Consider the following 24,814-nt stretch of genomic DNA (forward strand, 5'->3'; position numbering starts at 1 on the left):
ATGCTACAAAAATGAGAAACTTGTAACTTGAAAGGAGATAACTGCCATGAATTACAAAAAGAATAAACACAAAATTGTAAAAGAAGACATCTAAATCATTAAGAGTGGGAGAGGGAAGCAAGGAAAGCCATTGTGGATAACAGTATGGAGATTCCTCAAAAGACTAGGAATAGACTTACCATAGGACCCAGGAATCCCACTCCTGTGCATAAATCCAGAAGGAACCCTACTTCAAAATGACACCTGCACCTCAATGTTCATAGCAGCACTATTTACAATAGTCAAGACATGGAAACAGCTTAAATGTCCATCAACAGATGACTCAGTAAAGAAGAAGTGGTATATTTATACGATGGAATACTACTCAGCCATAAAAACCGACAACATGGCGCCATTTGCAGGAACATGGATGTTCCTGGAGAATGTCATTCTAAGTGAAGTAAGCCAGAAAGAGAAAGAAAAATACCACATGAGATCGCTCATATGAGGAATCTAAAAACAAAACAAGACAAAACATAAATACAAAACAGAAACAGACTCATAGACAGAATACAAACTTGTGGTTGCCAAGGGGGTGGAGGGTGGGAAGGCACAGACTGGGATTTTAAAATGCAGAATAGATAAAGAAGATTATACTGTATAGCACATGGAAATATAAACAAGATCTTGTGGTAACTCCTAGCAAAAAAAAAATGTGACAATGAATACCTATATGTTCATATATAACTGAAAAATTGTGCTCTACACTAGAATTTGATACAACATTGTAAAATGACTATTACTCAATAAAAAAAGTTAAAAAAAATAGAAACCAGCAACAAAAACAATTATAAAATGGTAGAATGTATTGAACTGGTATCTATATTATGGAAGCATTTCAAAGAGAGAGAGAGACTGACTGTGTCAAATGAAGCCAATAAACAAAAGTATGGATTAAGAAATCTTTTTTTTTCCTGTGATAGAATTGTTCTAAAATGGGATTGTGAGGGAGACACAACTCTGCACATTTACACACACACACACACACAACACAAATCAAAGAATTTTGTATTTAAATGAGTGAATTTATGGTGTATAAATTATACCTCAAGAAATCTCTTTCAAAATGAAGGAGTATTTAGCACATACCTACCCAATAGAGCTACTCCCAGGTATTCACCTCATAAGGGAAATGAAAACAGACATTTAGAAAAAAGATGCGTGCATATACATATACAAAAATATTTATTCATAATAACCCACACTTGAACTAACCCAAACGTCCATTATTAAGAGAATGGATTAATACTTTGTGATATGATCTTACAAGGTCAAATTATTCAGCCCTACAAACAGAATGAATGGCATATTCAAATAAAACCATGTAGCTCTAAAAACACTACTTAGAGCAAAAGAGACAGGCATCAAGGAATACACTGTGATTTTTTTTTCATTTTTATCAAGTTCAGCCATCATCAAACTGATGGATGCATGTCGTGAGTTTGTGTGTATTTCCAGTGAAATGTGACAGAGGGTATATATTCTGTGTTAATGGATGTGATTCAAACATATGGTTCATACACTGACTTTTCTGATACTGTCAAGGGTTAGGAATTTGAAAGATTTGTAAAATCATAAACTTTACATTGATACATTTCACTATATTTTTATTCTATATGGATGTAAACACAAAAAGAAAGAGGTAAGAAAAAATAACTGTTAAGACAGTAACGGAGAAAATGACATTTTAGTTACAACCCTCTCCTCTGACAAGCCCCCCTCTTCCCCACCGACAATGACCAGATAACTGACCAATCCAGGATGTCAGTTGCTGGTTGGGTTCCAGGTGGAATGTTGGGGTGTCCCCGGGGGCTTGTTGTGGCTGGTGGAGCCACGGCAACTGGGCAGAGCCCTGGGTGGGTCAGTGCCATGGAGGGGCTGCTGTCCTCTGCAGAGCTTGGCTTTGGGCTGATCCTGAAGACACTGAGTGCGGTCCTGATGTTACTGCTCCCCAAAGGCCTGTATTCTCAGCTCATGTTCCAGAGCTTCCACTGGGAGACAGCGTTGAGTCCACCTGTCCTCACCTTATTGCTCAGTATTTTATTTACTTTCAGACTTATTCAGTCTGTTACAAGTCAACGTAATAGAAGACGTGAAAAGCAACTGGCAAAAACACTGGTTGCACAGATCCAAGAGAAGTGCCACCTCATCGACCTGCTTTATGTAGCCAAACAGGAGTGTGCCAGGATGGAGACAACTCTAAAGGACGCCGGGCTACAGAAGGAGCCGGTAAATACACGCAGCCTCGCTGACACCTACAGGGAGCTGATGATGGCCAACCTAAGCTTGAGGAAGGAAATCAGTTTTCTCATCCAAGAACTGAAGAGAGAGAGACCCCTGCAGTCTATATGAGAAGAGATGGCGGAGATGCTAAAGGTGCTCAAGTTCCTGGAGGAGGTCGCGAGAACCAGCACATCACAAGGAGCTTTTACACACCAGCCAGGGGACCGAGCACCGAGTCCTGATGGCCCCTCTCCCAGGAGTGGGCCCTCGTGTTAAAGCTGTGCTGTTCCCTCCCCTCCACTCAGGCCTCCCAGGCTGCCAGGCTGCATTCACTCACTCAGTCAGGTCTCCACCTGAGCTGCACCGAGGCCAGTGGATGGAGGGCAGTCCCCTCCTCTGGACCAGAGTCCTTCCGGCTTTGCCAGTGAGCACAGCAGTGAGCTCCTTCGTGGTCAGCATCTCTCATCTAAAATATATTGGAATTCCCAGAACACACCACGAAGCATGGGACATTCTTTATATTCAGCAAATGTTTGGATTCTCTCTTATTAGTTGTGAAAGAAATGTTGTAATTGAGACTGATCTTCTACTTAGAATCTATATTAAGCCTCATTTCTCAAGACAGTTTGGGTAACTATTATATATCAGTAATGTAAGTGAAATGTATGTAAAGTTATTCTGTGTACAAATATTGCATTATAATTTTAAAATACATACAATTTGTCAATATAAACTTTTAGATGGCCATAGCATTTATTTCTAGAGTTTAATTCTGAAGTCATAAGTTGAAGTCAGAGAGCCTCTTTTTACCCAAGTATGTATAGTTTTAAAAAAATAGATGAGTATTTTTTAAGATGAAGTTAAATTGTACTCTTAGAAGAAAATTTTATTATTTATTTTTTATATTCTGCTGTAACAATACCCATGATAAAAAATATTGATAAATTAAAAAATACTGTTGCTAATTGGGTGACAAAGGTACATTTTAGTAAAATAAAATAATTTTTAAAAGATTACAAATTGAACACACCTCAATCAAATTAAATTGGAAGAAAGCAAGCCATCCCATGATTTGAGGTATAATCTGGTCAGTCTTCAGAAGTCAATTCTAAGTTCTCAGCACTTTATTATTTTAAACCAGATATAGAAGAGGAAAAAGTTTACAGTATATGAAAATTTGTGGGTGGTAAAAAAAGTATCAGAAAATGAAAAGACTGATTTGAAGATATTATTCATTCAGCTCCAATGACAAATGCAACAGAATCATATTAAATTCATGTCTTATTTGTATTTTGTAGTTTGGCTTATACATTTAATACTCATCAAATTAAAAAGAAAAGAAGCACCTAGATAGCATATTTTATTTTTCAAAGAACTTTATAGTTCTATTTAATATTACAGTGAAGGAATTTAAAATTGATAAAGTAGCATTAAAAGGTAAAACAATTTCAAAAAGTTGGGCTTTGATTTAAAATGAAGCTATTTATCAATTACAAGAAGTAATTCTAAAATAATTATTGTCCCTGTGAAAATAATATGCTTTGGTCTCTTTCTAAATATTGGTCAACACACAAGTATAAAGTCCTTATCAGAACATAGTATTCTTTAAGTCATCATGTTGACCTTTTTCCCTTTCTATTCTCCCTCCCATGGCTTTGCTTGACCTGCCCCCATCCTGTTTTTGTTGATTTGTTTCTTCTTGCTGTTATTTGCTTTTGGTCACCCACTCTATGCTCACACAAATACAAATAGTACCTGGTATTACTACTATAGTTGATATGTGAACACAAGAGTGATAGAATTCTGCCTCTGTAGCCAAAAATCGGGCAAGGAGATAAAAATAATATCATGTTATATATGCAGACAATGAACAGCCTCAATGTTCTGCCATACAAGCATTACTTTTAAATATAGTTCATTCATTGCATATTTGATAGATAAACTTAAGTAAAATGGGACTCTTGACTCTTAAAGATATCTATCTAGAGAGTTTTGGAAAATTGCAATAATGACATATCAATCGACACTGGGGTAAGACAATAGGACAAAAATTATCAGATAATAATCTGTAACTATAAAATGTCCTTGGAATGCTAAATTATAAAAACAATTTTTGAAAACTCTATTATGAGGATAGATCAAAATTTTTATTTTAATGAAAAAAAAAAAAAAAAGCAACTAAGCCACTATAGAGTAGCAAAGAGCTTTGAAATGGGCTTTTGAAGACCCACACTCACATTTATTGATTACAGCTTTCTAGCTAACAGACTACGTATATCTTTCTATTGCTACTACCAGTTGTTAACCAGCTGTACCAGGCTCCTGATTATGAAAAGAAAGCCCTTGCCTCACAATGAAATGTCACTTTCTAGGTACAAAGAATACAAAACTACTATCCAAATTCATGTCTGTTTCTTAGACTCACAGGAGCACAGTTTTAATGGTTGGCAAAAAAAAAAAAAATACAGTGATTTAAAATTACCAGAATTTTATATTTTATTAAAGCAATAGTTTATTCAGCACTTATGTGCTAGCTACCTGCTAAGTACTTTAAATGTAGTTGGCCATCCACTTCCAAGGATTCTGCGCCTGTGGCTTTGACCAACCACAAATCAAAAGTATTTTTTAAAAATATATAAAGTTCCAGAGAATTTCAAAAAGCAAAACTTCTATTTGCCACATGCCAGCAACTATTGACATAGCATTTACATTGTATTAGATATCACAAGTAATCCAGGGCTAATTTAAAGTATATAGGAGGATGTGCGTAGGTTACTTGAGAATATGACGCCATTTTATATAAGGGACTTGAGCACCTGCCAATCTGGGTAACTGAGGGGCCCTAAACTAATCACCCAGGGACACAAGGGGACGACTGTATGCTATTGCTTTTAATTCTCACAATAATCTCATCAGACAGGTATTATTCCCATGTCCTAGAGGAGGAACTGAGGTTTGAGTGTGTTTGTTTTTTTAATTCCATCCATCCACACATCTACACATCCACCTGTCCATTCATTTACTCTCTAATATGTCCATTCACCAAATATTTAAAGAACACCAAGGGTCAGGCATTCTGCAGGAGCTGAGGCAATAGCTGTGAACAAAGGACACAGAGTCACCAGAGGAGCCACATTCATCTGACCATCAGTCCTACAAATGCCAGTCAGCACCTACAGGGCATCACTGTTGGGGGTAAGAAAACCTGTCTAACCTCCTACCTTGTCAATTAAATTAGTGTTCCTTTTCCTTTTGCATTTCCTTTCAGGAAGAGTAAGTTATGAAATGGTATGTTATAAAGTAATATAAAATATTTTAACACCTCAGTTTACTTATAAAATTTAAATTTGTGACTGCTCTCAAAGTTCATCAAGGCTGTCTAATTTCAAATCGACGAAATGTCGTAAGCTTGTTAAAAGTGTTTCCAGTTTCCAAAAATGCTGGTCCCACTCACAGTAGTAAACAAAAACACCAGGTGTATGTTGTTACATTAGCCCTCAATTGTATAAGTTTTGAATTGTGTAAAGGCTCCAGGTTCACAATACGCCCATATGATCAATTGCCCTGTAATGGTTGCCCAGTCGCTCAGCCTCCAAGTTCCCAGCACTGACTTAACAGTGTTTTTTTGAAGACTGTCATTAAATGTATCCATTTACATTTTTATTTAACCCAAGGAGGTCTCCAGATCACCATACAGGAGAACTAGTGGAGGTGGACATGCCGTGGGCAGCTACAGTACTGTGAAGACAGAGCTAGAGGATGTGTTACATCACATTCCCATAGAACACATTCAAGTCTTACTTGGATTTTGACATGCAACACTAAAAATATTTATTTTTTCTAAAGATAACTTAATTCATATTTAACCTAAGATTTCATTCTTTCTTCTTAATATTGCAGTTCCCTGTAGGTACATTTGGAAGGCTGATGGAGATTATGAGGGTGCTACAGCCCCCACCTGGGAACAGCCTCTCCCCCTAGAGTCTAAGCTCCTCAGTGGTAGAAAATGAGACCTATATCTCTCTATCCTCAGGGACTTAGGGGCCATGAACTTGGGTGGGAAAAAATCCCTATTTTTATGAACCTGACTGAAACTTTTGAGTTCTTTCACTTGTGAATGCTGGGAACAAATCAAACTGGTTTCAGGAAAACCTCTGACTTTGTCAACAGGAGAAATCACAGATACTTTCTTATTGCATTCCAGTTGATACAAAGACCCCAAAATATTGTTTGTACCCGTCACTATACAGGAATTATAGTAATTTTTAGAGCTGTTGTTAGCCCTTGATATTTCATGTGTTAATGTAAAAGCACATAAAAATATTATTTCACAAATTTATTTTAAATTTTTCATACATATATTGCTATATAACTGGTTTCCTAAGTAATTCTTTTGTGTTTTATTTTATGAATTTGAAATATTCTGAAGAGGGCTCCATAGGTACCAAAGAAGCCCACAACACACATGCACAAAAAATATTACAAAACCCCTGCTAGAGCCTGGTGGTGGAAGAAAAGGAGAGGAAGGGGTGCTCAGAAGAACTATTTACAATCCTACTGGGGGGTCCATGTACTTGGGAGTGACAAAAATGATGCCCTACTGCGAGGTTACAAAAAGTGGCGTTCTCCATTAGAATGACTCGAGCTATACTGTGCAGTACCCTGTGTGTTGGTGTATCAGACCTAACACTGAAACAATTCTGAAACTTAAGAACTTGAATTGAGGAGGAATTTGAGTGATAGCTCAATAAATCCTACTTTTGATGGTGTACAGCTGTAGTTGGCTATGTGAACTGCAAGAGAATTAGACAAGCCTTTAGACTTTTTATTGAATGATAGCTTTTCTGTTCCGAAGGAGAAAAAATGGTGGAGAAGTCTCTCCACTGACTATGTAAGTGTATCTTGATTGTGGCTGAGTGAAACTGCAGTCCTGCCTGGCCATGGGTCATTGAAAGACTCTTGATTAAAGGAATTTCCCCAGCCACAGGAATTAACCCCAGGAAGGTTCCACTAGACCCTTCTAAGATAATTGGATAAATAATAATAAACATTTTCACACAGGGAAGGATCAATTGAATTACATAAAGTTGGGCACAGAATGAGTGAATTGAGTAAGCTCAAGAAGAAGGTACCTGTACCTTAATGATGTGTTAACTCCTTTAAGAGATGAATTGGATCTACTAAAAACAATTTTAAATTTACTCACAATAGAAAAAAGAGGGAGTGAGATTACTTTAGACTCTGCTAAAATGCAAATGAATTACACTTATTAATTCCTCCACATTAGTCAGGAAACCCAGGGGACTAATTTGGAAACAAGTGAGCAAATATTATGTTGCTGAGGTTAAAACTGCGATACCACTGCTGGGTAAGACATCCAGCGGCCCTGTACCAAGAGAGGAGGCTGGGTATAAATTCAGTCAGCATGTATTTCTCTTATCTATCACGCATACATAATGCCTGCTCTGCGCTGCTGACCTACGTACTTTACGTAGATTCACTCATGAAAATTCTTAAAACAACTTGATGTGAATACTCTTTTCATTATGCCCATTTTACAGATGAGGAAACGGAAAATGAGAGGATAAGGAACTTGCCCAAAGTCCCACAAATCCCAGCAGAATCAGATTTGGGGCAAGGCTTCTAAGACCTCATTTTCAACAACTATGTTGAGTTCCCTCTGCAGAAGTGTGACCCCAGGGTGGCCCAAATGGGAGAGCCCAACAAGGCCTATGGAAAGCTGGAACTTTGAAGCAGGGAAGAAAGCAGAAGAAAAAGATTTCAGGTATGTTTAAAGACTTTCACTCTCTTAGCTCTAAGAGAGCAATTCTGGAATGTCTAACTTAGCTCCCAATTTCTTTTCCTCCTTCGCTCTTAACAATTTTAGGGACTGAGGAGAAAACAGAGAAGGTTGGAGAGGTTTACACGACAGGGAAGGAATTTCCATTTCCTTTCAATGTATTGCTGTATCTGCAGGTATGAAATGCGATGGGATTTTTTAAAACCACATGATATCCTAAAAATGGTCACTAAAAGGTTACCTAGACATTGACTCTTGATAGCTAGAATTAAATTTAAAGTATAACAATAATAATTTAAACCACTAGCAAAAAGGATCCCATCCTAGAATTCTATCAGTGGAAACCACTAATACACAGGTACCAGTGATACAGAGGATAACCCCTACGTCACACTAAACACAAGAAGGCGTTGAGCATCCTTTTCTTCCCAGCTTTAGGTTATGAAAAAAAAGAAAACTTTAGAAAGAAAAAAATCATAATTCAGACTTCAAAAACAAAATTATAGAAAATCACAACTGAAAAGAAGTTGTTCCCTGACTTCCAAAATCCTGACAGGAGCTTGACAGGAAACGTTTTTCGGAAGTCAACCATCTAAAATGTTGCTTAGTCATGATGCTTGCCAAGGTAGAAAATACTGAGGGGAAAATGAGATTGCAATCTCTCCTTGTCCAGCTGTCAAAGATGACAGCAAATTTCTCTTCCACTGAAGAGACAAAACTTAAAAAAAAAAAAAAAAATCCCACTGCCGGAAACCTGCATCTCACCTCAGTGATTTGAGGGACATCTAAAAATGGATGTAATGTGACAGCAGCCACCTGGACACCAATTCAAAAATGACAAAGATTACTGCTGTAGTACAGGGTGAACAATCGGGAATTGGCAAATCATAATGAAGAAAAAGTCTACGCATGTCAAACTACCCGGGAGGCGTGATTAGGCCTCCAGGGTGCTGCTGGTGGACACAGAGACACCGAGCAGGGTGACAACTTACAAGACTCAGATATAATTTTTCCCTCTGGTGTTCACTTCAATATTTCACTCAGTCTCCTTTTCAACATACCTACCAATCAGGCAGTTTAATGATGATAAACCGATGGCCCTAGTAGGACTGCCGGTTTGTGCAGCTCTTGCAATCGAGGTGGCCAACGGGCACACTCATCATTATCGGAAGGGTGTTTTTTAAAAGTGATCGTAACATCCGCCACAGGGTGAATTTATTTTTGTACTAAAAGCGGGAGAAATCAAGGTATACCAGCAGAGCTCTCTTAGAAATATACAAGTCAAGGCAAGCTAATCCTTTAAACCCGTATGGAAAGAAAGGCAGCTCTAAGAGCACTGGATGGAAGCCTTCCAGAGCTTCCTTCTCCTTCCACCCTGCTCTGTGTCAGTTCTCCTCCCGCTGGCTCTCCTCAGTTCTTCATTGCCCAGTAAGTGCCTCATATTAACAACCCACATCTTGCTTATAGAGGTTGGAAAGCCATCTCCATCCAGTAGTTCTATTCTTTCTTATTATTCTACATCTTGGCTATTGGGCTTCTTGTCTTTAATTCGGGTCTGCATATGTGTTCTAATTTTCCACCATTCAGTGACTTTACTTAAGCAGACAGACTCCAGCAGCAGCAGTGGTTTCCTCTCCTGGGTTCCCTTCACCTTGCCTGTAATTGATCTGCTTTTGACCTTCCTCCCCAGATAGAGAGGGAGCCATATTTTGTTGATTTTTTATATCTCTGACATAGGACACAGTCCCTTCCACTTAACAGGTGCTCAGATAATGCTTGTAGGTATAAAGTACAATAAGCCTGAAGATGTTCTAGAACATTTTTTTCTTGCAAAATTATATAACAAACATTTGTGCACAGGTATAGACTGTATGAATAGTAAGAAGGCTGGGCATCTAGTCAGCCTGATGATGGATTAACACAAAATCTCTGTGCATCATTTTCTCTCTTCTACAGGGCTCCCATTTGGCTTTCCTGGATCAGTCGTGCCTTGCTTGTCTCAGCATTGCAGGTGTTTCCTCTGGAGCCCCAGAAAGGGATGCAGTGATGTAAGTGTAAATGCTACAGTGGCCCCCAAGGAAGAAAGGAGAGAGAGAGAGACCTACAGAAAAGAAGACTCTTCTAACCCTTTGTTAATTCCAGATTAATAAAATTCCAAAGGAGAAAAGTACTCTTTAATATCCATTGTCTCTTAAATTTTTTTTTTATTTTATCTATTTATTGTCATGGAGGTACTGGGGATTGAACCGAGGACCTCACGCATGTTAAGCATGAGCTGTACTGCTGAGCTATACCCACCCCCTGCCCATATCCATTATCTCTTTACTTCATTGTTACTGACCCCACACTTCTAAACTACCTACCAGAGATACTGCTTAGCTTTAGACAGTATGGGTCCAAGCATATTCTGGTTTTATTTATTCGGTGGGGGGTTTGAAGGGAGTGCAGTTGAGAAGCTTTAAGCCTGGAGAGTGGGGATATTCTGGGGGTGAAGTGAGGCGAACTATGCATAGATTCAGATCATAGTTACTATAGCCTCTAAAAACAGTAAAGGGGAGTGAATAGGATTTATTTAGAGATTCATTTCATCTCAGTTTTACAGATGAAATGACAGAGATAATAAGCACCTATCTCCCATATAAACATTACTCCCAAATATTCCTGGCGTAAGAGGTACTTCTGAAACAAATTCTATCATGAAAAATAAAATGGAGTTAAACTCCATTTCCATTCATTATCACATTAAAATGACATTTTAACAGAATTCTTATTCTTGTAGAGGACTAGCTCTGTGTATTGTAATAAGCAATAGAATTATATCAAGTAAACATGAAGATAAATAAACCTTGAAAACAAATTGTACAGTATTTAAAAGTTAATAGATGCAGTAAAGCAAAACATAAATCAAATTCCATTTTTTCTGACTGAACATTAGACTAATGTCATTTATAAAAATGTCTTTAAAATTTTGTATTCTGTCAAATGTATCTCGTATCACTGGGGAAAACTCCATATTTATTACCATTTGTCATCACATCCTTACATTTTTTACTTCAGTATTATGTGAGAATTACTTTTATATTCTTGACTTTGCTTTCATCTTCTTGATTTTTCAAAGGATGCTTGTACCCAATGGTTAACATTCATCATATGTCTAATAGTTGTTACTCAAGACTTCAGCCTAAATCAAGACTACAATATAAGAAGTTACATGAATAAATTATTGCTCAAAATAGTTTATGAAAAGACTGAAATAAGGACTTAAGTCTGTCTGTTTCAATGATAAATCCATCATTCAGAAAGTAATTGTTATGATCTATTAATAAAAATTATCAGCACAATTAATAATTTATGTTGGCACTTTTTCCCTGTGTATTGCAGAGGAGGCCCTCTCATTTCTGGACACTATTCTGATGGGACATTCTTTCTGAGCACAGAGAGTTCAGCATCCGTGAGCTTTCTCTACTGCAAGCACGGTCAGTACTGCCTCTGCTTTTTGGAAAGTTAGAAAAGGAGCATTTTAGGGGCTTCTCGAGCTACAAATCTGGCTCTGTTGGACCTTTGCTGGTGGGATTAGTGAAGCAACCCCTGGTGCAGTCTCTGACAGGTTGAATAAAAGCACTGGGGAAAAGTCAAGTGGTAAACTGTAATAACAATAAGCAAACAGTGGCAATGCCACTCCACTGCCAGGGAGCCCGCACGGGTGCCTGGTCCTGGAAAACACAGGAGTAACTCCATGGTGATTGTCCAAATGAGATATCTGCATTTTTTTTAACACTCTCGTTAGGATTTTTCTGCAGTTTATTTTTTTCTCAGGGGGTAGGTATTTAGATTTTTAAAAATTATTTATTTTTAGAGAAGTTACTGGGGGTTGAACCCAGGATCTGGTGCATGCCAAGCATGTGCTCTACCGCTTGAGCTACAACCTTCCCCAGGATCTTTCTGCAGTTTTTGTTGTGGTTGTTGTTGTCATTGTTTCTCAGATGAGTATAAAGACAACTCCGTGAAGATGCACCGTCACCTCCTTAACTTCACTGAAATTTGCACTCAGGGGGTTGCTCTGCCTGGGACAGAAGACTAGAGAAGTTTTCCCCGCAGACCACAAGGAGGTGAAGCAGCCTGAGTTCGCAGGGTCTAAGCTCTTTATTCTCATCCTTTCAAGATGAATACCTCAAGGCCATAGCTTCTTGTCCAGAACTGTCAGTCACAGTCAAACGTATAATTTCTGACTAAAGAGTGAGCAGGTCTAGGGCTCTTACTTCTACATGTTGGGTCTCCTTTGGACATCTTCAAAACAAAAAGCCTTCAACACTGAAAACAGAGGCCTTTCCTACAGACTGTGCTGTCACCTCCATGCCCCGCAGTATCGGTAGCCTTATAGGTATGTTAGATAAAACCCTCTCAAGAAGTCCCGTTTGCCCAAATTCTCTGAACAATTCTGCTGATGGAACCACAGATGAAAATAAATTTGCAGCCCCAATGTGGAGGAAGCAAACAATAGGAGAGCCGAAACTGTGGCCAAACGTTACGCCTGAAAAACAATCTCAAAGCAGGCTCTAAACCAACTGAATATGAGAAGATGTGATATTTGCCACAATTGAGCAGAAGCTTAAAATTCCATGTTTCTTCTCAGCCTCTCTCTCTCTTCATCTCTCCCTCTCTTTCCTGTCTCCATCACCCCCCAGATCGGGCTGCTCCCTGAGCCTGGGCCCCAGAATGAAATGTCATATAGAATAGAATCCCAGTAGCTTCACCGACATCCAAGCAAAACCAAACCTGTCACGCAGTAGATACTTGGAACATGGATTTAAATTTTTATATATTTTTATGCACAAAGGAAAAAAAGCTCAAAACCTCACACTAAAATGCAAAATGTGCTGATTAAATCAATGCATCAATAATTTTCACTTTTGAATTTGTTCATGTTTGAATTGTTTGAATTCTTTAATGAACATGTACTACTTTTATAATTATTTCTCCACTTTCAAAAAAAAATACCCATGCTGGTCTCCACTTAACATAGATAGCTGAGATTAAATTATAATGAATTTATTTTCAAGAAAAAGAACATCAGTGATTTTAAAAAGTGTTAATTTAACTTTTTTAAAGTCACAAATTTATGACTTTAAATTTATCACAAATAATATGTGATCAGAGCAACACATGGAATGACAGAGAAATATACAAGTCAATGTGGAAATGGCAAATTTTATCTCCAGTTGCAGCATGTAAAATTTCATTTAAGAAATATTTACTAATTGCCCACTCTGTGTAAAACACTATAAAGAAATATAACAATGGACAAGACATAATCCCTTTCCATTAAGCATTCATCCTCCAAAAGTATGACATATCCACTGATCAGTGCAACTCAAGCAAGAATATTACAGATGTTACTTAGGGAAACCCTTACCTCAGGCCACATTTCAGAGGAGTCTTCAAAGATGAGTAGACTTGAAAGGCAAGGTGGAAAAAGGCATGTGTTTGGAAGGGGAAAGAGGATGCAAAGACTTGGAGATGAAAAAATAAATAGCATTTTCAGGTTGCTTTGAACAGAGCAGTCTACCTAGAATCCAAGGATAAGGTGAGCAATACATTGGAAATGAAGCTGAAAGAGTAGACTGTGGCCAAACTGAGACAGGCTGAGTTCAGATTTAACCTCACATGAAATAAGGAGCCAAACAATATGTCTGTGAAGAAAATTAGGTGATAAAACCTAGGGCAGTGTTTCAGGCACAGTAACCTGGTAGCACGCAACAGGTGAACGCTGGACATGGTTCAGAGGCTGTTATGAAGCCTCAGTCTTTAAATTAAAAAGACTTGGACTGATGTAGTCTCAATGGACTTATGAGCCCATGAGAGAATACATTCCTATTGCTTTAAAACACTAAGTTTGTGGTAATTTGTTACAGAAGCCATGGGAACCTAACACAGTTACAAAAGTTGTAATTTCTTTCATGTAAATGAGAAATCTCAATATATGCTCAAATGGTGATAATCAAACTAATGATCAATAAATCCATGAAACAATTAGCAGTTAATAGGTTAATAAAATAATGCTTAATAAAAAGTTAAAGAATTCTGAGATTATTTTTCTCAATATACTTTTCTTGTTTTATTTACATTAAAAATACTATCTGAGACTGTTTATGTCAGAGTTCAGAGTTCTTTGGCATTAAAAAAATCCTACTTCAAAAAAAATCCTCAAATTATTTAACTATGTTTATCACACTTTTAAAGGAATATCTCTGCATGGGCACAAAAAACTTTTAAGTATGTACTGCCTTCTTGCTCTCCAGACTAAATGAGGAGTATCACAGATCAACAATAGCAAGATGGTTGTAAGATACTATCAACTGCAATATAAAAGCAATACAAACAAAAGCACAGACATAGGAAATGGGCTCAGCGGGGGAGATGGACACTCAACCATTATGTACTCAAGGAAACAGGATAGGAATACTTGCTAAATATCTATTTTCCTACATAAATCAAACATGTGGCTGCCAATTTCTTACATTTTCCCATGTCTGCCACATTTCACAAATCTGTTTTTACCTATCCCACCATATACCCAACAAGATCTACGAATAAAGCAAGTTTTCATGTTATAAGTTTCTTAATATTTTCACTCCTAACTTTTAATCCTGACTCTAGATTAGACATAGTGTTTAAATTAAATCCTAAATGTGTCAAGAGAAAATTAAGGACTAATTTTTGCCAGAATTTCTCCTTTGTTCAGTCAGATTTTGAATGGCTACCCTTAATGGAAGGAAGTAACCTCATTCACGAACCAGTGTGGCCCCTTTGCCTTGCTGTCTGAGCTTCACTTAGACTAACAATACAATCAGTATTTCCTATATCTGAATCTCTCCATCTTGAATGAAAAACAGTAAAAAAGACCTCTCATCTCAGAGAAAAGACAGCTTGGCAATTAAAATCCCATTGTAATAAATTACAGATTACATACTACAGCTAAGAATTTTTAGAAAACAACCCAAGTTTTTGCCTATTCAGGTGGTCATTATCTAAGATTCCAATTGTCCCGCTCATTCCAAAAGCATATTCGTTCAAGTTATAAGGATACAGAGATTGTCAATGGCATAAAAGTTCATGAGGTATCCCAATATTCTTTAAAAATGATCAATAACAATTTTAAAAAGGAGACAAATAGTAATGTACCGATAATCCCAAACTAGCTTAGTAAGAGATGGACTAATCACAATTGTTGGAACATCTGAAGGTCCAAAGACCCCAAAAGTGATTCCATAATTGAACTGCACACTTCTTAGGCAGGGAAATGTAGAAGACCTAGAGGTGAGGGAAAGTGTTTAAAATCCTTGGACTCAACTAAAAATCTGTGGATCATCTTGAAAAGATGTCCCAAACATACTTCAATATAGATTAGACAGTACCCAACTCTTTCCAATGTAGATAACGAGACTTTATTAGATTTAAATTCTGTTAGTCTTCTTGAAATGCTTATAAATACCTAAATGAGTTTCTTTTCTTGACAGTGGGTATATTTCTACTCAAACTCTAGGCACGCAGCCTGATGTGAACTAATTAAAACCCTATTGTGTAAGAGTTCAATAATCTAGAGGGAAAGACATTATAATTAGAGGTAATCTGCATATATGATTTATGTTGTTTAGAAGGCCTAAAGAGTTGCACCAATTTTCAGAAAACAATTGTTAATTTTAATTCACTTCAGTTTGATCTGTGAGCCTCTGGGGTCTCCTTAAGACCTCAAACAAGTTCAGCTAGTCAAAATTATCTTTTGACTGTGTAACAAGTTTAAGGGAGAACAAAACAAAACAAACAAAAAAATGAAAAAAAAAAAGCACTTTGTTTTACTGCTTTTGGGCTCGTTTAATCTCAGCCACCTGTGAAGAATTTGTTTTTTTTTTTTTCCCTCCATTCTTGCCCAAATCCCCCAATTGCATTCTGTAGCACACCAAATGTCTCATGTTGTTTAAAAAGTTCACACTGTTGAAAGACAGCATAACACGATGGCTAAGAGGCCGAGCTCAAGAGCCCAAATGCCAAGACTTCAATCCTGGTCCCATCACTTTCTAGCCACAAGACCTTGACCAAGTTACCTAACCTTCCCCGTCTTCATTTCTCATCTATCAAGAGGGGATTATAGCAGTGCCAATGCATGGGGCTGTTGTGAGTCTTAAAGGGGTTAATAAATAGAGAGCTTGCCACAGAATAAGAGCTGATGAGGAGCTACTGCTCTGATTGTGTCTCTTTGGGACAGAAAAAAAATGAGGACAAACCTTAATGTTTTAGAGTTGAGCATTATAAATGTTAAGGTAGACCAGGAAACAATATGTATGTGTGTGTGTGTGTGTGTGTGTGTGTGTGTGTGTGTGTGTGTGTAACAGAAACATTATGCTGTACACCAGAAATTGACACATTGTAACTGACTATACTTCAATAAATCAAATAAGCAAACAGAAAAGATCAACCAGGAAATAAAAAGATGGACTAGGGTTCTTTAGGATAGGAAGAAAAAAGGGCTTGGCTAGAGGAAGAACACCCAGTTTCCAAAGCTAGTTTATAGTCTATCTTTATAGCATGACCCTTCCCAGAGTCTGTGAACTCATTACCCCTTCTGGACACTTGAAGAGGAGTCAGAGAGAAAAGTTGAAACCAATCACTCCAGGTTTCAAAAAGCCACCTTCCCTACAGCTTCATATCATTACATGCAGCTGAAATAGTCTACACATTAATTATATATTCATTCCATGTTCAAAGCTTCAAAAATCACTTAACATCTCCCCAAATAATTAATAAACAAAGATTGCAATGCAAGAAAATTGTCTCATTATTAAAGATAATTGTGTGTCATCTGCTTTTAAGGCTTAAACAAAGTTCTGTTTTGAAGTAATGAAGTACAACAATTAATTCTCACAAATCAAAAGACTGCATTGTTTTGGATTATATCTGAGGGCCTTTCCAACGTTTGTTTAAATTCTGGTTCATTTAGTGGAAAGACAGAAATATTCTTTAAGGGGTGAAAATAACTAAACACATTTCTTACTTAAATGATCTGGCATGCAGAACTAATGACATCCCAAACAATGTCTTCTCATGTTGCTTTGTCCAAGGTCTGCACTGGTTTTTTAAAAACCGAGCTCAATTATGACACGCAGAAACTGTTTGGGGGCATCCACTTTAGAGAAGTCACAAGTGTGTTCCTGTTTTCCTGGGGAAGTGAAGCATATGCCATCCTAGAAACTCTTCTTAATGCTGATCTTGTCAAATATGGTAACAATAAATATAAGGTGTCTGATTCAGGTCTATACAACTAAATGGAAAAATAGCAAACTTGGCCACAGTTCCAAAGAAATTTATCATTAGAACTATGAGGAAAGTTTAAGAAATCTTAATTACTCTGGAGTCTGGATAAAAGACCACATTAAACAGTGTCTTATAAATCAAGATTCCTACAGAGAGGAAGATGAACACAGACAGATCTTCTCACTATCTTTGCTGAAGACAATTCCAGCTTCATTTCCTGCTCACCTCACATCTGCTCCTTAGATGAGATTATCCCAGGTCTTCTACTGTGGATATGAGTGGTCTCCTAAGCCCAGATCTCTCTTTCCACTCATACAGTTGCCTTTGGATAGAAATCTCAAAGTTTCTCAAAAGACAAATAAAAATGAAGTCATCATAGCTCACCTTTTCTGCATTGCCCTCAACACATATAAACACACTCCATGTATGACCGTCACCTCCACTTATTTTGTTAAACAGTGCTTCTACCTGCCCAAAGCAGATAGATACCAAGAGGCACCTTTAACCCCTCTACATTCCCTATCAGTCCATCGGCCACTTTTACTGATTCAACTTTCATTCTATCTCAGGAATCCGCAACTTAATCTTCTCCATCTCCTCTGCCACTACAGTATTTAAGCCATCATTCCTTAGCTATATTCCTGCAAGAAACTCCTAGCTGGTCTCCTATTTTATCCTCTATACTTCCACTAGACTAGAGTAGGAACTCCAAAATTAAAATCCGACCATATGCCTCCCCTGCCTGGAGAAATTCAATAAATGTCAACAGTTCTCTGTACCATGGTCTGGTCCTGTGAAGTGTTTTCTTATCTCCAAACCTGTTCTTTCCTTACCTCACACTTGCCACTCCTTAAACATGTTCATTTCTTTACGTAAATAATTTTTACTTATCCTGAAGGCTCAGATCAGACACTTTTTTTCAGAAAACCTGACACATTTCTCTCTCTGTTACCTGCTCAACAATCTAGATGGACTCCCAGATCATGCTCTATTAATCACAGTGTGTTTAATTGTCTGTTAATTTAACTGCTTCTCCCATTCAACCATCAGGTCAGGCATGATTTGCCATTAAATCCAGAAAGCCTGGCACACTGCAGGTGCTCTTCAACTGTTGAAGCAAATAGAATGAATAAAAAACATAGGTCTTAAGAATCAAAATGTGTGTAAGGAGAATGCATAGGAATGCTTTGGATGTGCTATCCAGTGAAAATGTATCAACTAAAATAAATAATCAAAAATAAGCAAGTATTAAAACATAAATACTTTTAAATTGAATTGTATTTTTGATGTTGAGGATGAGATCTAAGTTCTGCTCCCCTCAAAACAAGAATCTGAGGCAGACATTTGCATGCGGGAATTTACCGCGACACTCTCTCAGGAAAGACGTCTAGAAGGGAGAGCAGCAGGGCTGAACAGAAGGAGGGGCTGAACAGCAATGTGGTTGTAACAGAGACCTCAGCTAATCCCCCTGGGCCCTCTGGACCTGGGGCAGCCCTTCAGAACTGGCAGCAGGGTTAGGCTTCTGTGCCCCTGCACTAACCAGTCCCCAGATGCAGGCTCCTCCTGGGTACGGGTCATGACCTTGGTAGGATAGTTACTTTCAAGTCCCACTGAGGGAATTAATTTTGCATCATCATTAGTCAATACTTTTGGCAACTGAGGGAATGAATGCCTCATTTCTGAAAAAGATATGTGATGATGGAGATGTCTCAGCATTCCTCAGATAGTCCAGGTCGCTTCAGAGGGTAAGCCAGACATATTTAAAATGTTACTGTCATCTAACCCAAGTGAACTCCAAGTACTTCTGTTCCTCTTCCCAGGTAGGGATGGGAAAGAGTGTCTTTGCTGGATCAATGGCTGTCAACCATGTACTCGAGGCTCGGCTGAGTTTGTGGTAGTCCTCTGTCATTCACCAGGATTTACTTGGTTCTCACAGGGGCCAGACTTGTGTCCATCATTAGCTGTCAGAGAGTCCAGGTCTATAACAGCATCCTTTCAGTCACCCTTTCTGGCCAACAGAGAATAGCTACCACTCAGCTTCTCAGAGGAAATGGTGCACCTCTCAGTCTTGATTTCATCATCACTTGGGTAAACGGAACAATCTCTAGGTCCTCCTGCAGAGTATGGCCGTCTGGTTGGGTTTCCAGCCTTATCTGTATCTAATCTATTAAGCCAGCTTCTCTGAGCCTTTTAATTCCTTCATCCACTGTTGTCCACAGTAATTCTGACATTTCTAGTTTTTATTCCATAAGCCATCACTTTTTCCAAGCTTCCAAAAGGCAACCCAGCAATATTTAATGTCATCTCCCCAAATCACTGACAGGGTATTAAATTCTGTATCATGATAGAGTTTTCCCATTCAATAAACTTTCCCTCATTCAACTTTATGTTCCACCACTTTGAACCAGCATCCTCTGAGCCCAGTTTCACACATACCCTTCTGGCTCCTGTCAGAATCTATGGTCTTCTGGGCTTTCTCCTCTAGCATACCTAGCATTTCCTGGACCATGGCATGTTGGAAGTTGACCCTAGATCTTGGTCTGATGGTTTGAGGATGGGTTGAGAAAAGAACCTAACTGCAGTTCAGTCATAAAAGAGGCCTCAGCCAATCCTACAGGAAGCTCTCAGATTGGGATGGCCCTTCAGAGTTGTTCCCCATCAAGGCAAGGGGCTGTGTTTTGTAGTGTCTAAATTAACAGTCACTGGATGTGAGCCAGCACCAGGGAGGCAGGAATGACCTTGGAGGAGGTAGCTCCCTTCAGTAGACATCAGGTCCAATAGAGGGGCTGAGCTGTGAGTCATCTTCAGACAGCACTCCCAGTAATAGGGGAATAAGTGTCACAGTTCCAAAAGGGAGAGCTGGGTGGCACACCAGAGCATCCACTGGGCATTCTGCCAATGGGCCTGAAAATAAGGAGGTAATAAACCTTAAAAACTCTGCCATCACCCTCTTCTCTGACATCTGTGAGGGAATAAACAGCTCTGGCATATTGGCTGTCATTTCATGAAGTCACCATTTTTAGAAGAGAAAATAGATGGTTTTTAGAATTTGTCCTTCTTGCAAAGATTTAGGCCATCATAAGAAGTGGAGTGCTTGAGGGAAAACCAGGTGCCTCAAGGGCAGCCTAAGTATTTGAGTTCTCTGACTCTAGAAGGCCAGGCCCTGAGAACTTCAGGCCTCTCAGAAGCTTCTGGAAGTATTTATGCCCTATGATAGCACAAAAAAAAAATAAAATTCTAAAAAGTGCTTTTGGGACCTGGACTTAAACATTAGATTTCTTGGATAAGAGAAGTTATTCTGCAAACTAAACAAGTTTCTTCTGCATTCACAGTTCCTAGTTATTTTTAAATGTAATGCTGGGCAGGTCTGCACAGGATTAAAAAAAAAAAAAAAAAGCTGTTTAAGAGTAGTAAAGCCAATGGACAAAGCTTCCCACCCAAATACCTGACACCTCTTTGACTTACCTGCTAGACAATTCAGAAAGTGCATATCAACTTCTTTCTCATTATATAGGTTTTAAGACAAAAGAAATGGACTGAAGAAAGTTTCAAGGAAATTATTTGAATTTTTAATATCTTCATTACCCATGAAAATATGTTTACAGGCTTGTTGACTCAAGAACAAATTAAATTGAAGATAATTTAAAATGGTAAATAAAATAATAATACAAATTGAATAGCTTATTTCATTTGTAAAACATTTTCCAAAGATTTTTACCTTCTTTGACATTTCCCAGGGCCCTGTGAGATAAGGAGGAATTATTTCACAGAGACACATCTGTACATGGAAACTGAGGCAGATATTAAATTATTTTTTCAACACACACACAACTGACAACAAATCTTCCCAAGGCCTGACTGTAGACTTTTTTGCCTCAAAGCCAGTGTTCCTTAGCTGCACTGTGCAGCCATCTATAAACATGGTATATAGTTGACCTTCAAAAGAATAGCTTGTTTTTAACATACCTAGAAACACATTTCCCAACAGAGAGTCTATAAAGCAAACGAAAATTAATTTGGATTGTGGTTGTAACTTTTTAAAAATGCAAAACACAGCCACAGATCAGAATTTCTCTCCTCAGGAGGATACCTCACTTGTTTTCATCCTTGAAGCAAACACTGTGGGAAAATTAGAAAGAGCTGGTTCAGCTGATTTAAAGTTATCTGAGCAAGGGCAGTTCCTGTCCTATGCTGAAGCAGAAAATGCCTGAAGTTTCAAATTTTGCACGTTGTTAGGCTTTACTGAAACATGGGGCTGCGTGAGGTTTTAAAGAATTGATTGATACTTTTAAAGTTAGAGCCATTTCCATTTTTTGAAAGGAAGATCATTCTCTATCTTTTTATCTTGAAGAGATACTCTTCATAATGATGATTACCCTCGCTACCGAATATTTTCTCCAGGCGAAAAAAGGGACTAGAGCAGAACATCTGTAAACTTATCCGTATCCCACAGTCCACGTGGATGCTAACTTCAAAGCACAGAAAAGCCCTAATAAAAATTAAACACAACACACTAATAATACTTCTTAATAATAGCACCTAACAATTACACAACACTTTGCACTTTCAAAGCATTTTACAATCATTAATTAGTTTATCCACACAACATCCCTCTGGCTTATGCCAGTATTATTATCTTCATTTTAAAGATGAGCAAACTGAGATCCAGAAGGATTCAGTGCCTTGCCCAAGGCCACATTATGAGTCAGCAGTAGGATGTGAACCTGAGTTCATAATGCTCTGTCTCAATTTTGGGACTAATAGGTAGTGGAATTCTTGAGGACCCACAAACCATCTGCTTGGACTACAAACCTCCTGTTGCCCCCACTCGCCAGTGGTACCCTCCTATCTTCACTGATTTCTATAGGACAAAAGAAAGGAATTACGACTCTTCCCTTTAAAATAAGTACACAGTGAACTCACTTAAATCAAAGGAAAAGAAAAGCCAGCATATTAAGAACATCACGTGATCTCCAGTATCACTGTGATTAGACCAGATGTGTTTGTGATGGATCACTAAATGATGTTCTGTTTTCAGTAGAAAAGAAGCTGCCAACCCAACCCTACAGCTGTAAAGGCCCTGCAGCTATCATTAACATAGCCCTCTTACTCCGTGCTCCCAAGTGTGATGACCCATTCACACCAGCACCACAGCTGCTAGTCCAATGGACCAATCTGAGGTGCTCAGGCAATGTTTTTTCTCTCTATGACAGTAAAAAACTGCTCCTCAGCTCTTTAACTTTAAGGATATGTAAATCTACATGAGCAAAAGAAAACAATTTTGTAACTTTTGAAAATTCATCCTAATATGTTCCCTGTCTGAATCAGTTAGAATAGCCTAGTAATGCTGCAGTAACACAACTTTCAAATCCCAGCGACCTAACACACATGGGTCATTTCTTGCTCGTACTACACGCCCACCTTAGGTTGTGGGGTGGGGGTTCTCTCCATGTTGTCTTCACTCAGAGACCCAGCCTGATAGAGCCCTCAGCATCCGGGTCACTCTGACAAGAAGGAAGGACAGAACAATGGCACACTAGATCTTGAAGCTTCAACATGGAAGTGACACATGGAAGTGACTCACGCTTCACTGGCCAAAGCAAATTACACAATCGTGGCTAATTCAAGTGGGCAGAGAGGCACAACCCCATCCCGTGAGCTGAGGAGGAGAACCAGAATGTGTAAGAACGGCAAGTCATGAAGGTCATCAAATATTTGGCTCATTCCTCTTCCAGCTCACTTCCTGCCCCAAAGTGAAGAATACCAGGGCTAGATCTTCTGGCCAAAGAGATGTGTTAAGAGCCCAACCACAATTTGTTCTCTTCCTCTCCCCTCTCCTGGCCACTAGCACGTCTGAAATGGAGGTTCTGCTGTCCCATATCTCTGAGTGAGGATGAAATGTGCCTGTACACTCAATAGTGAACTGTGAAAAGAAACCATCTTTTATCATTGTTGATTTAAGTCCTGAGTCCCCGGGGTTGTTTGCTTTTGCAGGCTCACGTGGCTAGTCCTGACTAGCACATGAGACATGCATCTTACAAGACAGCATGGGTTAATGACAGCTGTATTTCACTACAGTCAAATGAAAAGCTTCATTATCAACAAGCTCCAATTATAGGGAAAATAAGGAGTCTTGTCTTTTCTTTCCTTTTCTCTCCTTCCTTCCTTCTTCTTCTTTTGAACACTGAAAACCTTCTAAAAACAGCCTGGTTAGAGTGAGGCTTTAGGATCAGAGATGTCCCAGAATTCGTGGAATCATTTGAACAAGCAGTTCAAGGATAAGGGACTAAAAGTTCCAAGAACAAAAGTGTTGCTTCTGAGACAAGTTACTTTTATGGTACTTGTTATCTACCTGTCTATCTCATCACTTTCTGAAGAAGCAAGCAAATGAAACAGTAGCACGTTAATTGGTAATGGGCATTGTTTTCTTGCCAATCCCTTGGACCCTAGATTCTTCTTACTGTAATAATAAGTAATAAAATCAACCATTCACTACATCCCTGTGGTGCACCTGACATTTTAAATATATATACTGCCTTATTTAATCTTCTATATCATATAAGAGGAATTTTTCATGCAATTTACAGATGAAGAACAAAGGTTACAAGAGTTGGGCTAATTTTTCCAGGACAGGCAGCTCCTGAGTGGCTGAGCCAGTATCCACACCAGGTTTGGGTGACACTCAGGACCATATGACTTCCTGTGCACTTCACTGTCTCATTTTCAAATTCTCAGTTGTTTACCATAGAAGTAAATTCACACTGGTTGTGAGATTCCAGCATGGCCTCTGTTAAACTTCTGTGGTGGCAGTAATCTGGGGATTAATGTGGAATGTGAGGAAGGAAAGATGCAATGGTGCAAATCTTCAGGGACCCACCCTAAACCCCCATGATTCTGCATTGTTTCAGAAGCACTTGTCCAACGCCAGCTCTGTCTCCATGGGAGGGACCCTGGGAGTTACATCGTATGCCACTGACTGCCCATCCCTAATGTAACAGCCAACAGATACTGAATGTGGACCACATACTAGGTCTTATTTTAAGTACTTTACATGATTTAACTCATTCAATCCTCACAGCAATCTTATGAGATATGTTCTATCATTATCTCCATTACAGGAAAATTGAGGCTTAGTGAAGAAAGCAACTTGTTGAAGATCACACAGCAGGAATTTGAATTTAGGCAGTCTGGCTCCAGAATTAATACACTTGACCATCCTACTATACTGACTCCAAAACAAAGAAACAAATAAAGGAAAAAAAAAAAAACAGATTAAGTAATGTTGCCTTATGAGGAAGGCAACTGTTATTCTGAACTCCCTTTTTCCCTTAGCTCTGCTCATCAACTCATCCACAGACCCTTCAAAGTACCAGGCATTATTTTAGGTACTCGGGATGCATCGGTGAAGAAGACAGTCAAGGCAGGTGCGAGAGGCGTGGACTG

The 24,814-nt window shown here is 38.5% G+C and overlaps 1 protein-coding gene and 1 long non-coding RNA gene across 4 annotated transcripts in view; one reads left to right on the forward strand and one right to left on the reverse strand.

Moving 5' to 3' along the window:
• MACROD2 (mono-ADP ribosylhydrolase 2) overlaps positions 1-24,814 on the reverse strand; it is a 1,866,240-nt gene that overhangs the window by 1,273,067 nt on the left and 568,359 nt on the right. The gene's annotated exons all lie outside the window — the stretch shown is intronic.
• Positions 1,669-23,231, forward strand: LOC116657924. The gene is made up of 3 exons (XR_004313098.1): positions 1,669-1,832; positions 13,619-13,622; positions 23,220-23,231. It is a non-coding gene; the product is annotated as an uncharacterized LOC116657924 (long non-coding RNA).

The sequence above is a fragment of the Camelus ferus genome, chromosome 19 (assembly GCF_009834535.1).
Source record: "Camelus ferus isolate YT-003-E chromosome 19, BCGSAC_Cfer_1.0, whole genome shotgun sequence".
Lineage (NCBI taxonomy): Eukaryota > Metazoa > Chordata > Mammalia > Artiodactyla > Camelidae > Camelus > Camelus ferus.